At 37.7% G+C, this 23,862-nt stretch overlaps 1 protein-coding gene across 3 annotated transcripts in view; it reads right to left on the minus strand.

The window, feature by feature from the left end:
• PRKN (parkin RBR E3 ubiquitin protein ligase) overlaps positions 1-23,862 on the minus strand; it is a 1,151,747-nt gene that overhangs the window by 1,016,857 nt on the left and 111,028 nt on the right. Inside the window, exon 2 of one of the 3 annotated variants that reach the window (XM_072966150.1) lies at positions 13,476-13,527. The exons of the other annotated variants lie outside the window; for them this stretch is intronic. The gene's annotated coding sequence lies outside the window, so the exon portion shown is untranslated. The remainder of the gene's footprint in view (positions 1-13,475; positions 13,528-23,862) is intronic. 3 annotated transcript variants of the gene reach the window in all.

Raw genomic sequence — 23,862 nt, forward strand, 5'->3', positions numbered from 1 at the left:
GCAGGGACAGCCCTAGTCACTTGGGGCATCCTTTCACGTACTAACCTGACAACTGCTTTTACCAGGCAAAACTGGGCAATGCTGAGTCCACCGACACTTCTTTCCAGGTGGCAATGCCACAAATAGCAAAAGATAGTCAGTTGTGTCCCCTGGCCTTTCTTTCTCCAAATTAAACATACTCACTCCAATCAGAAGTCCTTCCTATCACAATTTCTAAACAATATTCCTATTTTTCTCTACTAGAAAAACTCTAGTGTTTTCCTGTGTCCTTTAAAATACAAAGCCCAGGGCTAGGAACAAAAGATCAGACTAATGCAATAAGCAGAGGGCAGTGGGACCACCACACGAGATGGTCGGTCAGGAAAGCATACTTCGTAATTCAAGCTTTCTTGGGCCACCTTGGTGCCTTTGCCCAGCATGGTCACACCAGCAGCAAATGCCCCCTCCTCCCAGTTCCTGCTCAAATCTTTCCCTCCCTCCTTTTTCCTCCCTTCAAGGCCCTGGTCCTGTTCTCCCAACCTGCTGAGGACTCCTCTTCCACCAGTTCAATCCCAAGCCTTTAATTTCATCACCATTAAGTCCAACTTCAGTTTCCTCTCACTGTTCCCTGGCCACAATTATTTAATTTTTGATTCTGATTCTCTCATAATAGTTCTCCTTTCCAGATTTGTATCGTCTGCAAATATGGTACGACTTCTAGGTCTTTATATGACTCATGGACAAAAATGTTGAGAGTAACTGACCAAGGAAGTTTGTTATATTCATAAATACGTAAATGCATATGAAATAGGCATTATATAATTGACGCACAGCCATGTAAGTATAAACCCTCATAAAAGAACACACCCCAAAGGATAAACAGAGACGCCGGTTAATGTCATTGCACTGAACATAACAAGCCACAGCATTCCTATACAAGCAGAACTGATGCAAAGACTGTGGTTTAGGGAGCCAGGAATATAGAATTAAAGAGTGAGTCTAAGTGACTTGAAAAGGGCAGCAAGGAGAGGATGGATGTTTTGTGATTTAACTGACAATAAATTTAGCTTAATCATACAGTGCAATGGAATAGAAACACTTTGTTTGAAATTACACATCTTTGCTGACAACAGAAGCCAAGTTGTAGGTATCACAATTTCATCCACCTCAGTGTCATTTGTTTCCCTTTTCAGAGAAGCAGTGATCTTGTATTTTCCTTGCTGTCTTCTCACATTTAATGTGTTCACAGAGAATTTTGCCCTGTGCTAGCTCAAATTCACTTTAAAATCTGGATTGCCCTGGTGTTTGAATGCCACCTCCAACTGTCTAGAAGAGAGATTAGTCTTGATTTCTGTGGACTGCCAGCATCAAATTTTGCTTCACTTCCCTAAACAGGCAACCAAAGGGACTGGGATTTTATGGGCAAGTTGTTTACCAGAGTGGCCATGGTTTTTGCTCATTTTCCCATTGGTTACTTGGATTTTAAGTGTGCTTAATATAGACATCATAGTAACCTTTTTCTTACATATAAGGAAAACATTTCAGGTTATAATTGTACTTATATAATTTAATACAGTTTTTTTAAACTTATAAAATCACATCTACTACTTGAATGTATAGGGAAGGTAATAAATGTCAGATGACACTGAAACACTTAACTTGGAATTAATCACAGATCATTTCACTTTGTTCTCTTCAATAAACTTGTCTGATAAGTATCCTACCAGAGGAAAAATTAATAGAAAAAAGAAATCTAAACATTTCTCCTCAGAATTGGTAATTAGGAAAACAGATATGAGCAGGCAACAAACAAATGAATATGGTGCTTGAAGGCTGAAGAACTTAGGATAGACAGTAGATGAGTTACTTCAGGGTCCTTATTAGAAGTCAGAAGTTTAAACAGAACTTAAGAGTCACTATGTCCATTTATACATATAGGTGTTTTCTGTAGCACACAAGTAACAGTGATTATTCTCAGTTCTCTTAATTTGTTTTTGAAAGTTTAAGAAGTTAAATCTAAGAAAATAGCAATTACCATGTAAAAGTATGTATAGTCTTGATCCTGTAATTAGGCCAAGGAAATTTAGCCATTTAAAGCATCCTATTTCCTATATTAATTTGTGTCCCCTTTCATTGAACAAAAGCAAAATATATGCCTAATTGAAACATAGTGAATGTAAATGTCAGATAAAAACAAAACACAACCAAGGCACTGATCAGCAAAGCATCACTCTTCTCTCAAGACTGACTTTTTTCTCACATGCCTTTGCTTATACTATTCATAGGTTCTATCAGAGTTTTATTTCATTGGGTTAATGATAACATTTTCCATTTCTTTCTGCCAAGGGGCTTGCTATTCCATTATTGCTTAGTGCTTTCGGTGTCTCAATATGACAAACGCCAAACATATGCCCATCAAAACATTCAATTGATAACAGATGCTGGATTTCCCAGATGCTAGATTTCAACCAGGAACTATCTGGTTTAACGAGTCTTGTCTATTGTGTTTCTGATACACATCATTACTGGACTTTTCCCATCCTCACCAAAGAACTAGCACAAACCAAAAGAACAAACAAATTACAACAAAACTATGCTAAATTCCCCATATGTTTATAATCTACATGTCATATAACAAAATTAGATAACAAAATTACATGTGCCGGCAGCATTTATTGAGGGCACTTCAGGGTTTACTATGACTTTTCTCATATTACAGGCAAATTCTATCAAAGATAAAAATAATGTTATATCCACATAGTTCTTTATAGTATTTATTCCAAAGGACTTTCAAAACTATAATCTAACTGGATATTTACAAAAACCCTCTGATTGAAATAGCCAGGAATTATTTTTCCCCATTTAATAGAAATGGAGCCCAGAAAAATTAAGGGGCATATCCAAAGTCACAGCTGGTCATTAATAGAGCCAAGATTAGGTCAGAACTAGTCTTAAACACCCTGACCAGGCTCTCCCCTGATTCCCCATTAGGCTCAACCCTAAGGACACAAAGTTGACCGGGACTGAAATATTATCAACCTCCCTCCTATGACTGGAAGGCAGCCCTACTAACTCCCTGAGTGATGGCTTTTTTAACATTCAGAAAAATATGAATGCATATTTTAGATCTCTGCCTATATTCCCTGAGAGGAAATTCTACCTCAACAGCAAACACAAAGATCAGTCTTAAATATGGACCCAGGAACAAGAGCCCCTTCAGTTAAGCATATAATCCCATTTCTAACTCTAGATACTCAAATAATCCTTAATTTCTTTTGTAAATGCCTTCAAGTGGATTCTAAAACAATCCACAGAGATGGATTGTTATAACTGTAGATTTCTTTTGGAAGTAGGGCTGCCCTTCCTAATTAAGCTAAAAGATACCGAAAGTTACTTAAGCTTCAGCATTAATGAGTTCAGGTGCAAATTTCCTCATGAACAAGGCTGCTGATGACTCAAAGTTTCAGAAAGACCCAGAGCTGTCTCATGGGTTATTTCATGTGACAATCATTTCAAGTTAAACGATCTGACATTTTCTAATTGGCATTTGGTAAATAGCTCTCAGGTGCATTTCATGAATCCTCTCACTTCCCTCATCTTCTTGCTGACGAGGGGAGGTAAATGGTAGTCCATGACAAGAGGGGTGATTTTTTGTCCTTTGAGATAAAGAGATTTCCCATCAAATCATCTCCATGTGAAGTTTTCATCAAGACTGTTTTGAGAAATTGAAAAAGAAAAAGATAGTCCTATTAGGTTCTCAGATATCATATGCATGATGTCAATAGTCTATGCTCAACATGTTATCTCTGGACAAAACTGACATGCTCATATAATTTTGTGTTTATTTGCTTAACTTTTAATACTAACCACTCGTTTCTACACGTTTCAAACATGAATAAAACCTGAGCCCTTCCATGGAAGAGACAACAGCCTAGCTGGGAAGGTAGAACTAACAGTGATATATAATATGATTTCTTTAACAGAGATTAAAACAAAAAGATGAAGGCACAAAGGATGGTGAGACTAAACTCTCACCATTTGTCTGTTGTTCCACTGAGGTGGTAAAATTTCAGTTGATGGTTCCCAGTAACATCTTCACAAATAAAAAACAAAGAAAGATTAATGTGTAGGTAGGTAGGTTAAGGTTATTCAAATGATCAAGGTAGTACTAAGAATAAAATAAGAACTTTAGTAATACATGATAAGCAGTTTAAAGTCAAAGGATGATAAACTAGCATCCCAATAAATTCAGCCTCTAGGTAGAAAGAAGTTTGTCTCAGGTTGGATTCCCTAGAAGCAGATTCTAAGTGAAAGAGATTTATTAGGAAATGTTCTCCTAAGGGAAACATGAATAGGGCGTCAGAAGGTGGGACAGGGAAGGGAAGTAAATCCAACAAGGGTGTGTCATCAGGCAGACTCTTGTGGAGGGGAACTTTGGCTCATTCTCAAGGGGAACTCTGGAGACATCCCTCAGACTGTCCCGATTGGGTGAGAGGCACAGGATAACAGGTGGGAGGTAGGAGGAGCTAGAGAAAACATCCCCTCGTTGTTATTCACTGAAGACCACCCTATGGGGATGTAAATCCCCAGGCTCAGCTGGGGCACTCTATGTCTACCCGGCAGTTTCTGAGCAGCATAGACTCATCTGCTATAAGGCCCATTCCAGGAGAGTTATTTCTGGAGTCCATCTCATTAATATCTAATTGTATATCAGGTCTTAACCAGAAGGTGTCAAGTCTCTGGTGGATATACAGTAACCTAAGACCATATTCAAGTTCTTACGAAGATGCACAAAACGTAGGTTTCAGAAGTTTTCTGGAAACCGGAAACACTTTGCTACATATCAGGTTGTGAGAGAGCCATGTCAAACGGCTAAATGGAATGGTATGCAATGATGGAGTCAACTTCAGACCTCATACAGCAGGTGGAAGACAGTCACACCAGGGAGGCCTTGGATTGGCTGGTCTCTGTTCACATCTCGCTTACGCTCACTTGACAAGTCTCTAGTACTAAAACTCAGAGGATATCATATGGAACCAAGTGTGATGACAAGTTCTCGTATGTATGTAATTTCAAGACTCTTCTTACTATCTCCCTTAATGATCTAATGATCTGATGCTTGCAGTACGCATTGGTAAATGCTCTGCTCCTCAGGGTAGTCTGTGGGGCACACATACAGATGAGATTCTATTAAGATTCAGCTTTCCCAAGTGAAATAGTCCAAGAAGAAAATTTGATAGCAAATATGCACATGGGAATACAAACTGCAAAACTATATACTACGTACTAATTCTCCCAGGTATCAACATCATTGGTCAGACCACATCTGAAAACTATATCCAATTTCCTGTCTACAACAAGAAAACGTAATCTAGGGACGTTTTTAAATCATTAAAAACAAAATGAGAGCTAAATAGAGAAGAATATCATGAACAAAAGAAGAATGAGAATGAACATTTTTTTTCCTCTAAATACACAGTTGTTCAGAGATGACCTCTTTTCTTCTTAAAAATCATTGTCAGTCCTCCTGATTATAAAAAATAAGGCCTTGTTGCAGAAAATTAGTACGTAATTCATGGCACTTTCCACATTTTCCTTCCTTATTTTTTTATTATTTTAGACATTATTAGATGTTATATATAATATATATTTTATATATAATGTATTTTATTTTTCTTTATTATTTTAGTTGTTATATATTATTAAATATTATTACATATCATATGTATATTGTACATACATATAAATTTTTATTGAAGTACAACCATATACAAAAAGTACACAACTTTGAAGTATATGGTGCAATTTTTGTAAGGTGAGGACACCTATATAAGAACCACCCAGAAGATTCTTCATTTGTTGAGGGCAAGGCAAACTCGTGTGGAAGCTCTTGGCAAGCTCTTGTAACATATATTTGTGAACAAACCGAAGAAATGGATCATTTCTTTTCTTGTTATTTTCTACAGTCTTTGAATATTTCATTTGTTATGGAGATTGATAGACTAAATTATTCACTCACTTAACAATTACTAATTAAATACTTAATATGTGTTCAACAGCTGTTTTGTAGTGATGGAACTTAGGGTCTAGTGGAAGTCACAGATAATACAGAAGCAAATATACAAATTAACAATTAGAAAATAAGTCACGCTATGAAGGAAATAAAAATGATGTTATGGTAAAGAATAACCTGCCAAGAGTGAGTAAAGAAGTAAATCAGAGATGAGTTGTATATGGAAACTTGAAATAAAAAGAACCCAACCATGGGACAAGAGAAGAAAAGAACAGTCCAAACAAAGGGAACAGCATGAACAAATACCTAAGTCTGGTTTGTTCCACAAACTGAAAACAGATAACTAGACGGCGGTGACCACTGGCAGGAGCTGGAGAACAAAGCCAGAGGCTAGGCCATGTGTGGCTATTTAGGTTAAGTAATGATTAAAAAGCTGTGTCTAAATCCCACTCCTGGGCATACATATGGAGGGAACTCTAATTCAAAAAGATACATACACCCCAATGTTCATAGCAGCACCATATACAATAGCCAAGGTATGGAAACAACCTAAATGTCCATTGACAGATGACTGGATAAAGAAGTTGTGGTATATACATACATGTGTGTATATATCACAACTTCCTTACACACACACACACACACACACACACACACACACGGAATAGTACTCAGCTATAAAGAAGAATAAAATAATGCCATTTGCAGCAACATGTGGACCTGGAGATTGTCATTCTAAGTGAAGTAAGCAAGAAAGAGAAAGAAAAATACCACATGATATCACTTGTATGTGAAATCTAAAAAAGAAGGCAAAAATGAGTTTATTTATAAAACAGAAACAGACTCACAGACACAGAAAACAAACTCATGGTTACCAGGGGGAAAGAGGGTGGGAAGGAAAAAATTGGGAGCTTGGGAGCTCAGGATTTGTAGATAATAACTACTATATGTAAAATAGAGAAATAAATTTCTTCCGTTTATAGGGGAACTATATTCAATATCTTGTAGTAACCTGTAATGAAAAAGAATATGAAAAGGAATACATGTATATATATGTGTGACTGAAGTATTATGCTGTACACTAGAAATTGATACAACATTGGAAACTGACTATATTTCAATTAAAAAAACTATAAAAAGTATCTGTCTAAGTGCAATGTAGATAAAATAAAGGGTTTTTAGCAGGGAAGTGAAGAGAGACAATATATGTTTTAATAAGATGACCCTGACCACTATATTAATGGGTGGCAAGAGAGAAAGCAAAGTACCAGAAGGCAAGGGTATTGCAGTAACAAAAGCAATAGAAAATGTACTCTGACAGTAAAACAACCATTTTGTGGATGGACTGGATATGGGGTGTTGGAGAGGACAGAATGAAAAGTCAATCAGGTTTTTATTTCAGCAATCTGGTAGAGAGACATATCATTTACTGAGACAAAGAAGATTCGTGGAGAAATAGGTTTCCATGGGAAAAAGCAAGAGTTTAGTACAGAACATATTAAGTCTGAGATGTTTGAGAAACATCTACGTGGAGTTGTCAAGTAAGTAATGTGGATAAATGAGAAGGGAGCACTGAGGGGAGATCCAAATTTGGGCATTATTAGCATATAGATGGGTTTTAAAGCCATGGGAATGTAATGTAAAGAGATGACAAAGAGAACTCAGTGCCAAGCTATGAAGAACTTCAATATTTAGAATTTTGTCAGACTTGAGCCGGAAAATACAGCTAAGCAGAAAGGACCATAGAAGCAGGAGGAAAATCAAGTTCTCAGAAGAAAGAAAGGAGTGTGTTTCAACCAGGAGGGGATGATCAACAGTGCCAGATGCTGGTGAGTGGTGGAGGAAGAGAAGAAGACTCTAACTGAGCTTGGCAGCATCCAGAGTTATTGGTGACCTGGACAAGGGTGTCAGGGGAGTAAAAAGTAAGCAAGAAGAAAGCAAGGAGGCAAGAGGTGGAGAAGTGAGTGGGGTTCAGGCAAGATTTTTAAAAGGGTAGATGCTACTAAAATATGATTGTATATGGAGAAAGAGAGAAAGGGTAATGATTCAGGGGAGAGAGGACTCACTAAAGGAGCACTGTCTTTGATAATGTCAAGAGGTGGGGGCCCAGAGCAGGTGTAGCAATCCCAGGTCTGAGAACAGAAAAGACGATATGTTTCTCAAGAAGCCGGTGGGAAGAAGGAGGGAGTGCTTGGTGCCATCTTCTTAAATCTCAGTGAAGTGTAAGAGAAAGTCATCCACCAAAAGGAAAGCATAGAGGAGGGATGGAAAGGGTCAGGCCTGATAAACAAGGTCAGGGTGTAGACTGGTGCTTACAGAGAGTGGTGACTCACGTTTGCTTACGAAATCCTCGGAATATTTATTCACAGGAATTGAAGAGCCATCTGATTCTAACATTATGGTGTCCTCCATTTATCTAAATGTTGTTTACTACAAGACAGTAACTCACCCCCCCAATAAAAGTTAAAACTTCATGAGTACAAAAAAAAAGAAAATATGAATTACCAAAGTCATTTGAAGTTATGAATTTGCTCAGAAAGTTCAATAAAAAGAGCATGAGAAAGAGCAGCTGAAGGAAAGTGAGTAAAATGATGAACTACAGAACCCAGAGTGAGTAAAGACAGAAGTAAAAGGCTGGGGAAAGTGAGAAAGAGAATGAGGGAGGTTAAAATTGTGGTGTCTGTGAGAGGAAAGGGAGCAAGAACTCTGTGACAAGGATGTTTGAGTCTGTAATTTTGGAGGCAGAGAAGTTTCTCTGGATGACAAAAATGTAGTCTGTGTCTGTCCCCTAGAGAGTGCTTAGAATAGAGTAGATATAAAAGTTCACTGGAGATGAGCAAATGAAGGAACTAAGACTGAGGATACTGACTGATATTCATGTCAATGATGAATTCCCAAGAAAATTTACAGAAGCTAAAACAGAGAACACAGGGGCAGAAAATAAAGTCTTCAGTGAGTCGAGGGTACGGATCGGGGGAGGGACGAGGCTAGCAGATGACAGTAGCAATATGAAGGAGAGCCTAGGGGGACCAAATGGCACAAAGCTCAGGAGTTTTAACAAGAGGGGTGGGAATAAAACTGGTTGGTACTACAGATAAAGCGCGTGATGACCTCACTATAGAAACCGAAACACGCCTATGTGAGATCAAACATCCTCACCCTTGAAAGGCCTCAGGAGAAACGAGAAGTCCTAGTTAAGGCCAGGTGGTGGTAGAAATGGTCTAAAGTAAGGCTTTAACTATGGAGTTTGCTGATTGTGGAAAAATAATTCCAAAAGCAGAATGGATAAATTATTAAGGAAAGTGATGGAATATAATTATCCGGGAGACTTTGTAGAAAGGAGGCATTCTCAGCTGCACCTTTACATATTCAGCTCAAAATCATTCACCTCCTTTATATGCAAGGGGCAGTGAGCTTTTCACAGGCTTTTTAGCATAAGCAGCAAAGAACCAATAGGAAAGGCACTAGGCTAGTGTGCAGCTCAGTGTGCGGTGCTCCCAGTGCAAATAGCAGGAAATGATTTGCAAAAGTCAATAATATCCACAGACATTTATGTAAAGATGAGTTTAAAATGGCCTCTAGAGTAATATAAAATACATGTTTTAAATAAATTCTGATGATATTATTTTGAAGTACATCAAGTAAAATTAGTTCATTTCTAATCCAAGCACTAAAATATTCTTTAAAGCAAGACTTTACTGGGAAGCTAAATATAAAAATTTTTCAAAAAATCCTAGCCTTTGGAGTAGTTGTATTCATCAAATCCTTCCTTAATGAAAACCAGAGAGAAATTTATACTAATTAACTGGGTAAAGAAAAACTGTTAGACATTATCCAATCATAAGCTTTCTTGTCTACTAGCTTTTCACCAGAAATAGATGTCAATTAGGTTGCTGACATAGCTTGCTGTTTTGTTTTTCCAAATATACTCAAGAGATGTCATCTTTCTATTAATGATGATAATGTTACACAATTAGTTGAAAATAAAACAAAAAATTTCAGTTTTATCTCTAAATAGTATCTTGCATTTTCATAGTTACAGTCAATTTACTAAAGAACTCAAAATTAAAATGAAACTAACAAAAAAGTTGAAAGATTTTTATGGTAAGTCAAAAAGATTATTAACCTAATAAGAATTCTGGGTTGTTATGTCAAAGTTTTCTCAGTAATGAAAAAGGTGGTTTTAAAATTTTAGTGCACGGATACTGTTTACAACTACAATAAAATATAAATGTATATTGTGTTAAACCACTAAGCTGGTGGACTAATCTGCTACACAGAAATAGGTAAGTAATACGTGTAATAACCTGGGAAAAAATCTCAGGCCAGGCCCACCGTACACTCGGTAATTTCTTCACTACAATAAGTCGTCTGTGAAATGCCTTGGAAACTCAAGCTGGAAGCAGTTTTGATCAGAGGCAGTTGAGGGCAGGCAGAAGAAAAGAAGCCATAACTACTCAAATTTTCTGTGTGTATTGACATTGTCTGGGCAGAAATCATGACAACAGAAAATTGAACAACTCCTTTGCCCAAAATACAAATGTTCAGGTTGCCCCCCTAATTATTTATATATTTTCATTGATTTTTAAATAAACTCTTTAATCGTCCTATTCTTAAATACTGATAAAATTTCCACTTGAAAAATACATAATTTGAAAGTTTTCTACTTTAAAAGGCAATTGGTAAATTATAGGAACCTTCTGAACTCCAAAATATTTGTTACTAGGACACTTACTATAGAGGGAATGAAAAATACAGTGCTATATTTATAAATAATATATGATATTACTATTATAATATGATAGAAACAGTGATAGTCCATTAAGCTGATTTGTGGGAAAGTATTTGTATTTAATTAAAACTTTAAAAAACAAGTGGACATAAACACACATGACCTTGCCCACCCCTCCTCTCCTATTGGGGGCTGCAGTAACTGACCACCAGGAAGACGTGCCATACTTAATGTGTAAGCTCAACTTGCCCTTGGGATGGCAAGAAAGGAAGGAAGGAAGGAAGGAAGGAAGAAAGAAAGAGAGAGAAAGAGAGAAAGAGAAGAGAGAGAGGAGAGAGAGAGAGAGAGAGAAAGAAAGAAAGAAAGAGAAAGGAAAACTGAGAAATTGTCCTCCAAGAAAGCTATGATTCACTAGTGAAAGGCCCCGACTCATCCAGATGAGGCATTTCTCTTCCTGCTGGAACCACTGTGAAAAGGAAAGCCTCATCTCTTAAGGTTGTTTAGCTATTGCGGTAATATAAAAAGTAATGGCCACTGTAAACCTTAAAAATATAAACTGTACGTTTTGTGCCTTTTCCCATATATTAGCAGTTATTTTTTAAAACATTTGCACCTGTATCTCAGTCCCTTATTCCTTACAAATATGCCTTATCAGTAAGGAACAAATATTCCAAACATCCTAATAACATTGGTATCAGACACTTTAACAGAAATGGGAATTAAATGGGAGACTAATACTTCCCCATACATGAGAAAGGAGAGTTACGGAAGGAAACCGGTGTCTCTGATAACCTAGGTTTGTCAAACTACTTGACCCAGTTTGTGACCATCACTAACTTCTCTAGCGTCAACTTTCTTCCATATAAAATGCGGTGACTAACTAAACGCAACTGAGAGACTATAAGAAGCAAAGTCAATTACTATTTCAGACCATCATTATTAAGCTTTTATTTGTATTTATGTGTATTTCACTCCCAATTAATATGATGACAGAGGGGACAGACATACTTGTGGACTACATTAATGGTGAATTACTTTTCCCTCTACATCCATAAATGAAGAAATTAAAATCAGGCTTCAAGACAGCCTGTGAAGGACCATAAAATTATTCTTTGTGTCCAAGTGCAGTAAAAATCTTAAGAAATGCTTTTGCTTGACTATATGAGCTTCATAACTAGAAGTAATACATATGTTATAATCTTGGATTAAAAATCACAGTCTAACAATATATCCATAATTATTCCAGAAGAGCATTTGTTCAATTCCAAATTGGAAACAGCAATATAAAGGTAAGGTCATAGTAAACATCTGGAATTTCAAAGAAATGCAGAGCCCAAACAGATCCTCTAGGTTGTTGCCTAGGCCCTGCCTCATATTTCACAAATATGAACATCAAGGTCCTCGGAAATCAAGTGATTTTTAGTAACGCCATACATCCCGTGTGTCACAAAACATGAACTAGAACTAATCTCATGACCCCGTGGTTCTAGTGTTCTTTCCATTAAAATGCACTGCCTTCTTATTTTTCACATTTGGTATTTCTATGTAGTTAAAAATAACAGATTATATTAATGTATCACAAAAAAATGGCATAAATATCAATTTCCAACATTTACTCATTCAGTTTAATCCTCATATACCTGCTGACTGCCTAATCTTTTTCAGAAACTTCACTAAGATGAAAAGATGCCCTCAATTAAAGCCTAAAGGGAGAGGCAAACAGATACATCAATAATTATAAAACATTGAAGTCCTGGCAGTGATAGGGATGCCCGCCGGGTTCAAGGCACCAAAATGGAATAGTGATGATGATGATAACAAAGAACATTTCCAGGAGCCAGAAAAGACTTCACAGGGGAGCTATGCCTGAATTGCACCTTAATTGATGGATGTTTAACCAGGTGGTACTAAAATGGAAGGAAAGAGGATTGACAGCATAGGCGATCATATGAGCAGGGCGTAAGGGTGGGAAACAGCACAGCTGTGTGCAGCTGCAGTCAGTCTGGTGCCAGTGAGACTGCAGCCTCAAGCCCATGGAGTGATCTAAACAGAGCTGGGTGGTAGGATGGCCAGACTATGGAGGGCCTTACAATTAAGGAGCTTGGGTTTTATTCTTTGAGCAATGATGTCTATTAAACAGTTTAAGTATGGGAATTCCATAGTCATATTTTTCATCTTATAGGTAAATTTTTACAGCAGTGGAGTAGATATTTAAGAGAAAGACTGAAGGCAGAAAGCTAATAGCTAACTAGTTTAGAAGAATTTAGTTAAAAGATGACACAGGGCCTGACTAGGCCCCTGGTAGGGCAAAAAAAGAAAAAAAATGCTTTGACAAACTTTGAGTAGGTAAAATTTGAGGCTGGTTGAATGCAGAATGAGAAGGTTAAGATACAGAGAACTCAGTCTGGAGGCCTGGGTGGATGTGGCCTCATCAAGTGAGAAAGCAGTTGCTGATTTAGGGACAGAGATGATGATTTTAGCTGAATCTGACGTGCCTGTGGGACACTAGCTGGCGGTACCCAGCAGGCAGGTATATGAGCCGGCACCAGGGGAAGCCCGACACGTGGCTAAGACGCAGCCCCAGCATATATGTGCTGTTAGAACATGACCGCAGCTGACAGCGTCCTAGATAGGAATGTCAAATGAGGAAGGAGAGTCCATAAAAGGCACACAGGAAAAAGAGCAGGAGAAATAGGAAGAGAACCAGGAGAGTAGCTAAGTGACTAGTGAGCACTTCAGTAAAATACTTACATGTGAGACTTAATACCCTGCAGTATCATCTCAGTCCATTCAATTTAAGTTCCTGAAAGAACAAGTATAATGAAAGTATAGACAACTTGAAAAGAATCGCTTAGACAAATTAAACTAATAAGAAGAATAATAAAATTAAAGCAAAGAAAACAACAAAAAGTAGACATTCCAGACGCAAACTGAGGATTACGCAATCGATGTATCTGGACCGTCCTTTTACCCAGAGCAAGGAAGCGACCAGTCTGAACATCTCTCCCCTCTGTTATGTCAAAAACCCCAGAAGACAAAGAAAGGGTCCAAAGACTTGCTCGGAGGGCCTTCTGACCGTTCTGGGGACTTTCTCCAGTTGAGGCACCGTGGGTCCTGAGGAAGGCACAGCAGTGGGAGAGGTCTTAGGAACGCCCAGTTTGTCTTCAGACAGCGCATCAGCCCCTGTTCCTTTCTCAAAGGGATGCCAGCCTGCAAAGGCACCTGTGTACGAGATGCCACTCATCTCTGGGGCTGAGAGTCAGAGGAAGAGATAAAAGGCTTCCTTTGGGTATCCAAGACCTCTTAAACATGCGTTTGGTTTAAGGCCTGGGTACCAGAAGTGCTTACGGTAGCTGGCCTACCTAAGTGGAGGAGGAAACGGGGGATGGAGCAGGAGCTGATGCACACACATTTTCTCGGTCCACACCTGGACTCAGAAGTAGGCTCTGAGCAAACTCAGAGTGATCTGCTTCCTCTCCCAACTTCACCACTCAACAGCTCAGTGATCTTTGAAAGATAGCCCGGGGCCAAGTGTCATTATCTATAAAATACTCCTAATAAAGATCCCTAATGATGGTCGATAAACATTCAATGACTGCTGTGTGATAGTACACTTTTTTATTTTATTTATTGAGAAGTGTTCTAGAACAAAAAGCCAAAAATCCTACAAGTCATCCTTGACTCCCACTTTGCCTCCCATATCTAGTCAATCAACAGGACTGTTTACCCCCTTACTGTTCACTCATCTTGTCCCCAACTGTGTTTTTCCAACTCCCCAAATTCATCCATTTTTGCCCATCTCTGCAGCTGCTACTTGGTCAAAGACACCACCTCCTTGGCCTAAGGCAACAGCTTCCTTGCATTCCATGAATTCTTCACACAACAGTGGAAGGAACTTTTACATTTAAATCCCATTAGATCATTTCCCTGTTTAAAATATTTCAGCTGCAACCTGTTGCCCTTAGACTAAATACCACCTCTGTCCCCAGGTCTTGGGATCATTCATGTTCTTCATTCCCTGTCGGTCTCCTCCTCACTCCTTCACTACAAGCTGCCTCAAAGCCCCCAGCCTTACTTTTCCTACCTCTCCGCAATGATGTGGCTTCCTCCACTTGCCAGACAATCTTAGCTCCACAGTCACTTCCTCTGGGAGGCTCTCCTTCACCAATCTAAATCCACACCGAGGATCCCGTTACCTATCATAGTGTCCAGCTTCCTTCATGACACTTATTATTCTCTAAGATTCTTATCTATTTGGCAATCTATTAATTGTTTCCACCATTTTCCATCTGTCTTTAAACTCTATTCAAGCAGGAGCCTCTAATTCCAGAGCTTGGTTTTAGTAGGCACCCAGATATCGATTGGAAGCACACATAATATGCTTCAGATTACAGATGATGCAACTTTCCATGTATTTGTAAACAAAATAAAAGCAGAGAGACTATACAGAGATTATACAGTACCTGCATTGCAGATACTTTTAAGTATTATTTGGTCTCTCCTTGCAGGTCCTTGATAGAGTAAACAGAAAAGAAGTGCAATCAAATGAAGACCAAGAGCACCCAAGTTCAGCATCATTCAGCTCAAGCTCTGCATGGCTTCTTTTTGTCTAACATACTGTAGGTGTGCAGCCCTCTAGAAACGTATTACCTCCACACAACAGGTTATCTCACAGGCCGAAGTATAATGTGGGAACATTACTGTCATTTTAATCTATAAACAGCCTATCTAACAAAGTCAGGCCCTAAGAGACCTCCTGCTTCCTACTTTACTGGGAGAATAGAGGCCATTCATCAGAGTAACCCCCTTCTTTTCCCTCTCCTAACTTACTTCCCTCAGCATCAGTGCTGCCCACCTTCCCTTCTGCTCTAATAGAAAAGACGTTCTTTCTTCTCTCCAGTCTCAATCTTAGCATCTTTCATTTGGATTTTGTCTCCTATTATCTCTTTTATGAATTATCTCATCTGTCACATAGATGCCTTTAAATGTCCATGTGGGTTGCAAATAAGGTCAGAGTATAATCTAGGCCTTCAATGTCCTATGCTGAAAACGTTCTATTTTCCAGAAAAAATCTATATCCTGAATCATCATTCTATACTGTGATCTCTTACATAAAATTAAATAACTCAAGTTTTTACTGTACATAGAATAAACACTTAATACTCATGAAAAAGAATCTATGGTTCATACCCAAGACTTATGCATGAAAATTTGAAACTAAGCTCTGGCATTAATTTGCTTCATGATCTAGAATGAGCCATTTGGCCTCCTTTTGCTTCAGTTTTGTCATCTTTAGAATGAAGACAATGGAATGGCACACACTTGTCAAAGCATCCAAATTACTGCTCTGATGAGCCATAAGTAGACAGACATCTTTAACTCTGTCACTAGGCAGAGTGACTGCAACATCCTCATGGGAGAAAAATAGCAGTTTTTACAGTACTGAGAGCGCTAATGCATTCCTCTCAGAGTGTCCTTATTTAACTACAAAATGTCCTACCTGCGAAAGAAAAATATTATCAATTGTATTGAAACAAAAGTATTAAAAGAATCTTACTAGGTCTTTTGGCAATCAGGAAATCATGAATTATAATATATATTACATAGGCATATATTACCCACCCTTTATTTTAAAAATTTTATGGAAAACCTACTGTATTCCAGTAGCTGTGCAACCCGCCTGACAAAGCTGTGTGTGACCTAAGAAAACTCTGGGTGCTCTTTCCCTCAGACCCTATTTCTCCTTTATATTTATCTGTATATCAACCCCTCTTCATTAATAAAGCTGATACAACATTCAATGAAAGGCTATAGAAATGTTTCATTAAAATCTGAGTAGTCAGATACAAGTATTTTAGAATATCTGAAAAACTGTCCCTTAACTCAACCTTTCCTAAAACCATCACTATTAATTTCAGTTACAAATATTTCTTTCACCTTCTGGGTTCTTCATTTTCCATCTTTATGATGTTTTATGAATGTATTTAGGCAGATTCCAAAGCAGAGAATCAATTCTGAGTAATTCTGAGAAACAAAATGCAGGCTTAACTTGAAGTTAAGCCTTTAAGACCATTATTCTCAGCACACACGCCCGTTTTATTCAGGTCCCCAGCGAAGATGCTGCTTATCTGGACCAGGCAATGCCCCTTGTGTTTCTAGATGCACCCATCCAAGGGCCAGGGGCTGAGCTGGAGGCCTTCCCAGCCCTCCCGGCAGCCTGCAGCCTTTCAGCGTCCCCAGCACATCCATCTGTTTCCTTTCTTGAGGGTTGCACCACATTCTAGTTCCTCTACCTTTTAAATTTCTTATGTAAAGACCTTCCAACTAGTCCCAGCTTACTCCCATTAAGTCTGTTCTTCTCCTGCTCATTGTCTTTTGTTATAAAATTATTTACTTTTTTAATTTAGTGATTTGAATTAAATGAGCTATACATGCTTTTATACTAATTCAAGTGATACTATTCCTGCATTTTAAGAGTCACATCCCCTGCTCTATTAATTCCATTCCTATCTCCCCCACTGTATGGATAGATAGATAGATAGATAGATAGATAGATAGATAGATAGATAGATCGATCGATCAATCGATCGAGATAGCGATAATATATAGAGACACAGAGACAGACAATCTCCATATAACCTGTGCCCTCTAGACCCACACTGCTCTCTATTCAGCTCCATTTGGCTTTGCACACTGTAGCCATAAAACATGAATCTTGATTATATTTCTTCCATTGGTAAAAATCTTTCTTGGTTCTATTGCTTTTAGAATAAAGTTCAATCTCCTAATCGAGTTTATGAGACTACAAACAACATGACTTTATTCGTCAGGCTCTGTTCTCACTCTGCATCCTTGTCCTCTCTGCAGCAACCACATCTTAATTTCCAGTTTCCCCATGTACAGTGCTCTCTCTCACCTATGTGCCTTTGCACTTGCAGTCCCCTCTGCTGACTCTCTTTTCAAATAGAACAGAAAGGAGAGATCATCCCAGGAATGCTTGGACAGTTACACATAATTATTAATAAAAGTCAAATCCAAAACAGCTTGTTATCTAGAAACACTGAAAAATAAGCAAGGAAGTTGTGTATTAGGAGACAAAAGCAACACTGAACTAAGGATACTACTAACTAGAGTAAGTGTCAAGTTATAGAAACAGATATAGAACTACCCAATGTTACATTCAGATTGAATCTGCAACCTCTCAGACTTTTCAATATGATCATTTATTTCCTTTTAAAAATGGACTACTTACTGTAAATTTTGAATAAGATGAGAATTGAGACAGAGGATTTGACAGCCCTCAGTAACTAAAGATTTACTATCAGTTTCTGGGCACAGTTTCTTTCTTCCAAGTAAAGGAAAAGTGGCAAAAATAAATGCTTTTCATTTCTAAGCATGACCCAAAAGATAAAACATGGAGAAAAAAAAAAACGATGACAGATTAAATTACCTAAATCTTTAAAATTTCAGTATGCCAAAACACATACACAGACACACTAATGTGAATGAATAGATAAATAAATTGCCAAGTAGAAAAAATAAACATTATCAAAAAGACAGAGTTATATTCTAAACTATAAAAAGCTTTGATAATTTAACATGAAAAAGATAAATACACAAATAAAAAATAAGCAAAGATATGAACAGATATCTCAAGAAAAATAAAGATGACCAATAATATAGGGAAAAAATTCAATTAAATCACATGGAAAAGAATATGTTATCAGTTTGACTCAAATTGGCAAAGACTAAAAGGGAGCTAACATCAGTGCTGATGCAGGTCTGCAGGGATGCACACTCCTGGGCACTGCTGGTGGGAACACAATAGTGCATTCAGGAGGCCATTAGGCAACAAATAAGTGTCAAAGTTTTAAATGCGTTCTTCAAAGTAGCAATTTAACTCACAGGGATTTATCCAGAAGAAATACTTAAACAAATAAAATACTACTTAGCAATTAAAAATAGCAGTAATCCAAAACCCAAGTATTAATCTATTAAGTGAAAAACATGTACAAAACAGTGTATAAATGTGGTATAAGCCTCTTTTTTGATTAAAATACTAAGTATGAAAAGGTATGTGTGTGTATGTTTGCCTACAAGTGCACACCTAAAATGGTCTAGAGATTTCCGTAACAAAAGCTTAACAGTAGCTAACTCTTGTATGTGGATATGAGTGGGATCTTTACTCTCCTTTTCAAATTTTCTAGATTTTTACACATATTTAAATAAAGTGTAAATATTTTTTACAATCAGAATAACACTGTTTTTAAAATGATGACTGTGTTTTGAGAACAATATACTTAAGACAATTGTATGTAAAATAAGAAAGTAATACATCCATGGAAAATGAAGTCAGTTTTAGGTTATAAAACCTGATCACATATTCTATTTGTTTGTCATTCAGAATATTTTTCAAATGATTTCAATATAATAAAGCCTTAAATGTTTGGCTGTAAGTGTTCTTGATCTGATTTTTCACACATAGTGTATTTTTAAGGGCTGCTCGTTTGATTGCATTTTGTTCATTTAAACACATCTCATCAAAATGCAAAATTTATAAGAGCTATTTTATCTTCAAAATAAAAAACACACATTTAAGTCTAATTCATGTCCTATTTTTCTTAGTAAAAGGAAAACAAATTTTACTAAAAGTAAATGATCTTAAGCTCCAGAAGTTCCAGGTTGACACAGAAGTTAAACATCATGAAACTGAAAAGCCGCCTGGCCTTCAATTCTTATTCAAGAAGTTTATTTACCCACATATAATCAGCACTCTACAGACAACTTTTTTTCTCTCTCAGAACCTTATATTCCATGTTCTTCTTTAATGCAGCAAACAAATGGTGATGCTTTTCCAGGGAAACAGGTGGTAGTCTGCTATGAACCTGGGATGGAGCTAGGTCCTGATCCCAACTTCATTCTTTGCTGTTTCTCAGTGCCTGGTGCTGGCCATGGTTTCCTCAGGATCCCTTCTTGATCAAAATCCTGCTTGGATCTTCAGCTTTATGATCTGCATAACAGATTCTGATCTTGCTTGCCGCTAACACTAACTGGAGCCCCAGAACGAACTGCATTTTACCAGCGGGCTCCAAACTCCCCATTCTCCGAGAATCTCTTCCATTTGAGGAGAGCTCTGTCCTAAAGCGCTTTTCCGTCTCATACTGGGAGCCAAGGCTTGCCCTGCTTGCCTTTCCCTTCCTTTCCCTTCTCCAGTCCTGTGATTTCCATTCCATCAAATCTCTCACTCAGTTTCAAGACTCTGACACTAAACATGCTAATTCCTCTACCTAAAATGTCCTTTGGAATCTCTCATCTACCACACCCAGCAAATACTTAGTTGTACTTCAAGAGTCATTTAATCAATCATCTCTTCCCTAGTGACTTCCAACCCCTGTAGTGGAATGTGTGCTCATTTCCTTCACTGGGCAAAACCTACACACCTACAAACACACACACACACACACACACACCCCATACACAGTTTTTTGGCTTATATTTGTAATTATTTGTTTACATGTCTTTCTTCCCCACCAAACTCTAAGCTCCTTAATGGTTTGGCCATATCTCATGGCTTTATATATACCAGTACCTTCTCTAGGCAGGCAATAGCCCATTACGTATTCTCCAATAAGTCTGTTGAATGAGTTAAATGTGGGCTATCAGGAAACTTATCTTTAATTTTAGACGATTTCTTTGGCATGATACACTTTCTTTTAACATATATTCAGCTATATGTGAGGTAGGCTAAAAAGTTTAGAGCTTATATGATGGTCAGTGAGGAGACACTGAACTTTGCCAGAGGCCAAGAACTATCATATCAGATGGTGCTTTTGAAAGTTTGGAAATAACATCAAGGAGGGACAGAACTGAAGGCAATTTGGCTATTACCAAGCCCAGCCTGGGATTACAAGATTCTACAGAAGAATGGTGACAAGAGATAGAGAAGGAAAAAAAAAAATATCTATGATGCCCACAATACATGTCAGGAACAGGCAAGAAAAGGTTTCATGGGCCCCCTCTGTGTTTGAAAAGATCCATGGCATTGCATTAGGAATAAATAAAGTGAGGTAATTAGGGGAGGCCCCCTTCCCCACGGAAACCTTTTGGCTGTAATAACTGTTTACATGTAGAAGCATACAAATGGCAAAGAGAAAGGTAAGGTACCTCAACAAGCCGATGAATCTGAGGCTCAGACGGGGCTACATCTGCAGCAAAGTCCTGAGGGCTTGCTGAGAGCCGTGTCTTTCCTTTTCCTTTAAGGAGTCCTCCCTTCCTCCCAAAATCTGAGACATGTATTACTCAGTCATCTGTACTAAAAATGCAGCGGAATGCCAAGCATACTTGCTGAACTGAGACTACATTAATATACCACGCTCCTCGGGTACAGGGATGGAGTCAGTGCCAGAAACGGCTCTTCCTACAAGAAGCCAAAAGTGCCACCGCAGGTTCAGTGACCACGTCACCACTACGTTAAGATGCTGTCACAAAGGCTAATAAGAAGATAAATGTATTAAAAAGAGGAGTGAGACTAATATAAATTTGATTTCCCTTCCCCAAAAGAATACCAAGCATCTGAGATGTAAGAGGTTAAGTGAAAAGAGATGGTTAGATTTATAAGTGATTTACTTATGAGGAGAGATTTTGAAAGATTATTTAACTTAGAATAAAGAGTAAAATATTCAAGGCCGTTTCATGGTAATTAATGATAAAGTGGAAATGGATATTAAATTCTTAACTCACCACAGTCATGGGCCAAGCAAGAAAAGGAAGCCAATTTTCAATTTTGCTGAGGAACTTTTATAAACAATTTGCAGATCTTCATACACAGAGATAATTACTAAGCTTGGATTTTAGGAGGTTTTTCCAACTAATATATTTGAGTAAAGTAAAGAAAATGGGTTTAAGTGAACTATCTACACATTTATTCAATTTTTTTTTTGAATACTGTTATGAGAGGACTGGCCAAAATTGTGATGGAAAAGCTGGCCAAAAAAAAATCCCAAAAGAAGGAAAACCATGTCTTCTCAGAGCTAAACAGAACACCTCACTCACAAAGGGTTATAAAAGCAAAAAAATTAAACAGACTTAGATAAAAATTTGAATTATTTCTAAACACAAAGTGCTAACCACTATAGTCAAGTTGTTTAAATCCCCTGTGGTCAAGTCTCTTATCTATAAAAATAAACACATAAATCTCTTTGATGACATTATTAAGCATTTCACACATTAAATGTCAATCTGTGAAGAGAGCACTGAAGCACAAGACTACATTATGTATGCAGAACAGGGCTTGTAGGAGGAATCCTTGCGCTTCTGCAAAGTTCTACATCCTTTATAGATCTTAAAGTTTGTAAGAATTAGCCTTAACTAATTTTAAATAGAAAACAAAAGGCATTGGAATAAAATGCTTGTCTATGTGACTTCAAACACATCAAAGCTGAATATATTTTCTGCATCATCTGGTTAATATTCAGAAATTAAGAATCCTGAGGATAACATATCCTGATTGTGGCCCCTGTACTTTTTTCACATGGTTTACCCTGTCATATAGCTAATCCAAATGTTCCTGAAAGAAAAGATGTTATGAATAGAAATCCACTTCTAGGACCAAGTTCAAGTTCAAATTTCCATGACAATGCCTGTAGTGGTTTCTCTGTCTTAAAATCAGAGTTAACAAGTTCTTAAAATCACTTCTCTTCGCATTTTAATAAACAGAGTCCAACCTGATGGTTATGTCGCTTGTGTTTATCTTAAGCTTTTGAATCCCACATAAGACTTACTGCAGAGCTGAGTACAAGGCAGAACTCCAAAAACTTATTGGTTGTTCTTTATATGGTAACTTGCATGTCCCCAAACAATATTAAACTCGACAGCAAGAATAATAATGCTTTAAATAGCTATTCTGCTCTATACTCCAGCTAAACGCAAAGGTAATGTCTATGAAAATATGACCATTCTATGGGGCAAAAGCTACATAGAACTTCAAGGTTTAATCAGCCTCTGAGGTAACCCCCAAGGATAGATATCATCCAACAAAACTGCAAGGAATTCCTTGTGGATTATGGCTTCCTAGCTGCTAGAGTCCCTTTCCTCCCACACAGACAAAAATAAATAAATAAGCAAACAAATCAAAACCCCACCTGTGAACGAATATGGTATTTTAACACCCAAAGAGCTGACTGGCAGGGAGAGAACAAGCACATTCCTGAAGGCTTTCCTTAAACTGCATAATCGTTTTTCACTGACAAATCCAACAATTACTCCTGAGACTGATGTGTTGATTTAGCAACGCTCTATCACTCAGAGTGCCTCTGTTTATGCGTTCTCTCTCCCAGGGGCAGCCATTCTAAAGAGCTATCCCTCTCCACAAGCAGCAAGACCCATAAACGCTTCCTGAACACAATGAAGGGTTTCCACCATTCAAATGGAAAGAGATACCAATTAAGCAAGTTACCCTATAAAGCAAAGAAAGTTTTTAAAAATAAAAATAAAGCAAACCTCAGAAAAGCCATCTAAGCATATGATCCACCACCAATATTGCGAAATCTTGAGAAATCTCCCGATTGAAGTACTTGAAATTTTAGTGGAGTTTTGTTGCTAAAGCTGACTGTATTTATGCCCATCCGGATAGAGAACACAGAATACTGCGTGCAAAATAGTATATGATACACCTTTAAAGTCCCTCGGGTACTTAGTAAATAAGAAAGTCAACTGCTGATGTGACCACTACATGGAGTCCTGTCCTGCCCCTTAAAGGAGAGGACACGGAGTGGTTACTGATGAGTGACAGTGTTTGTAAAACTTTCACCAGGCAGAAACATTTAGAATAATATCACTTTCTTCTGGATCGAGCAATCAGAAAGTGGATCACAAGTAAAAACTCCAAACTAGAAATAATGTTGTATCTTTATCAGATAATAATTATACAACCACTTTTAGCCCAGGGGATACTCTGACCTGAAATTAATGTCCAATCACAACAAATACGTCAGCACATGTAAAACAGTAAGTATGTTAGCACGTCTAAAACTGCTATGACTCTGACCTTATCCCCCACAAAATGAATTAATTTCTCTCATGTTTCTCCCATCACCAGGTGGCTGCATATAATTCTTCTGTGCTCTTCACACTACATTCC

The sequence above is a fragment of the Vicugna pacos genome, chromosome 8 (genome assembly GCF_048564905.1).
Source record: "Vicugna pacos chromosome 8, VicPac4, whole genome shotgun sequence".
Taxonomy (NCBI): Eukaryota; Metazoa; Chordata; class Mammalia; order Artiodactyla; family Camelidae; genus Vicugna; species Vicugna pacos.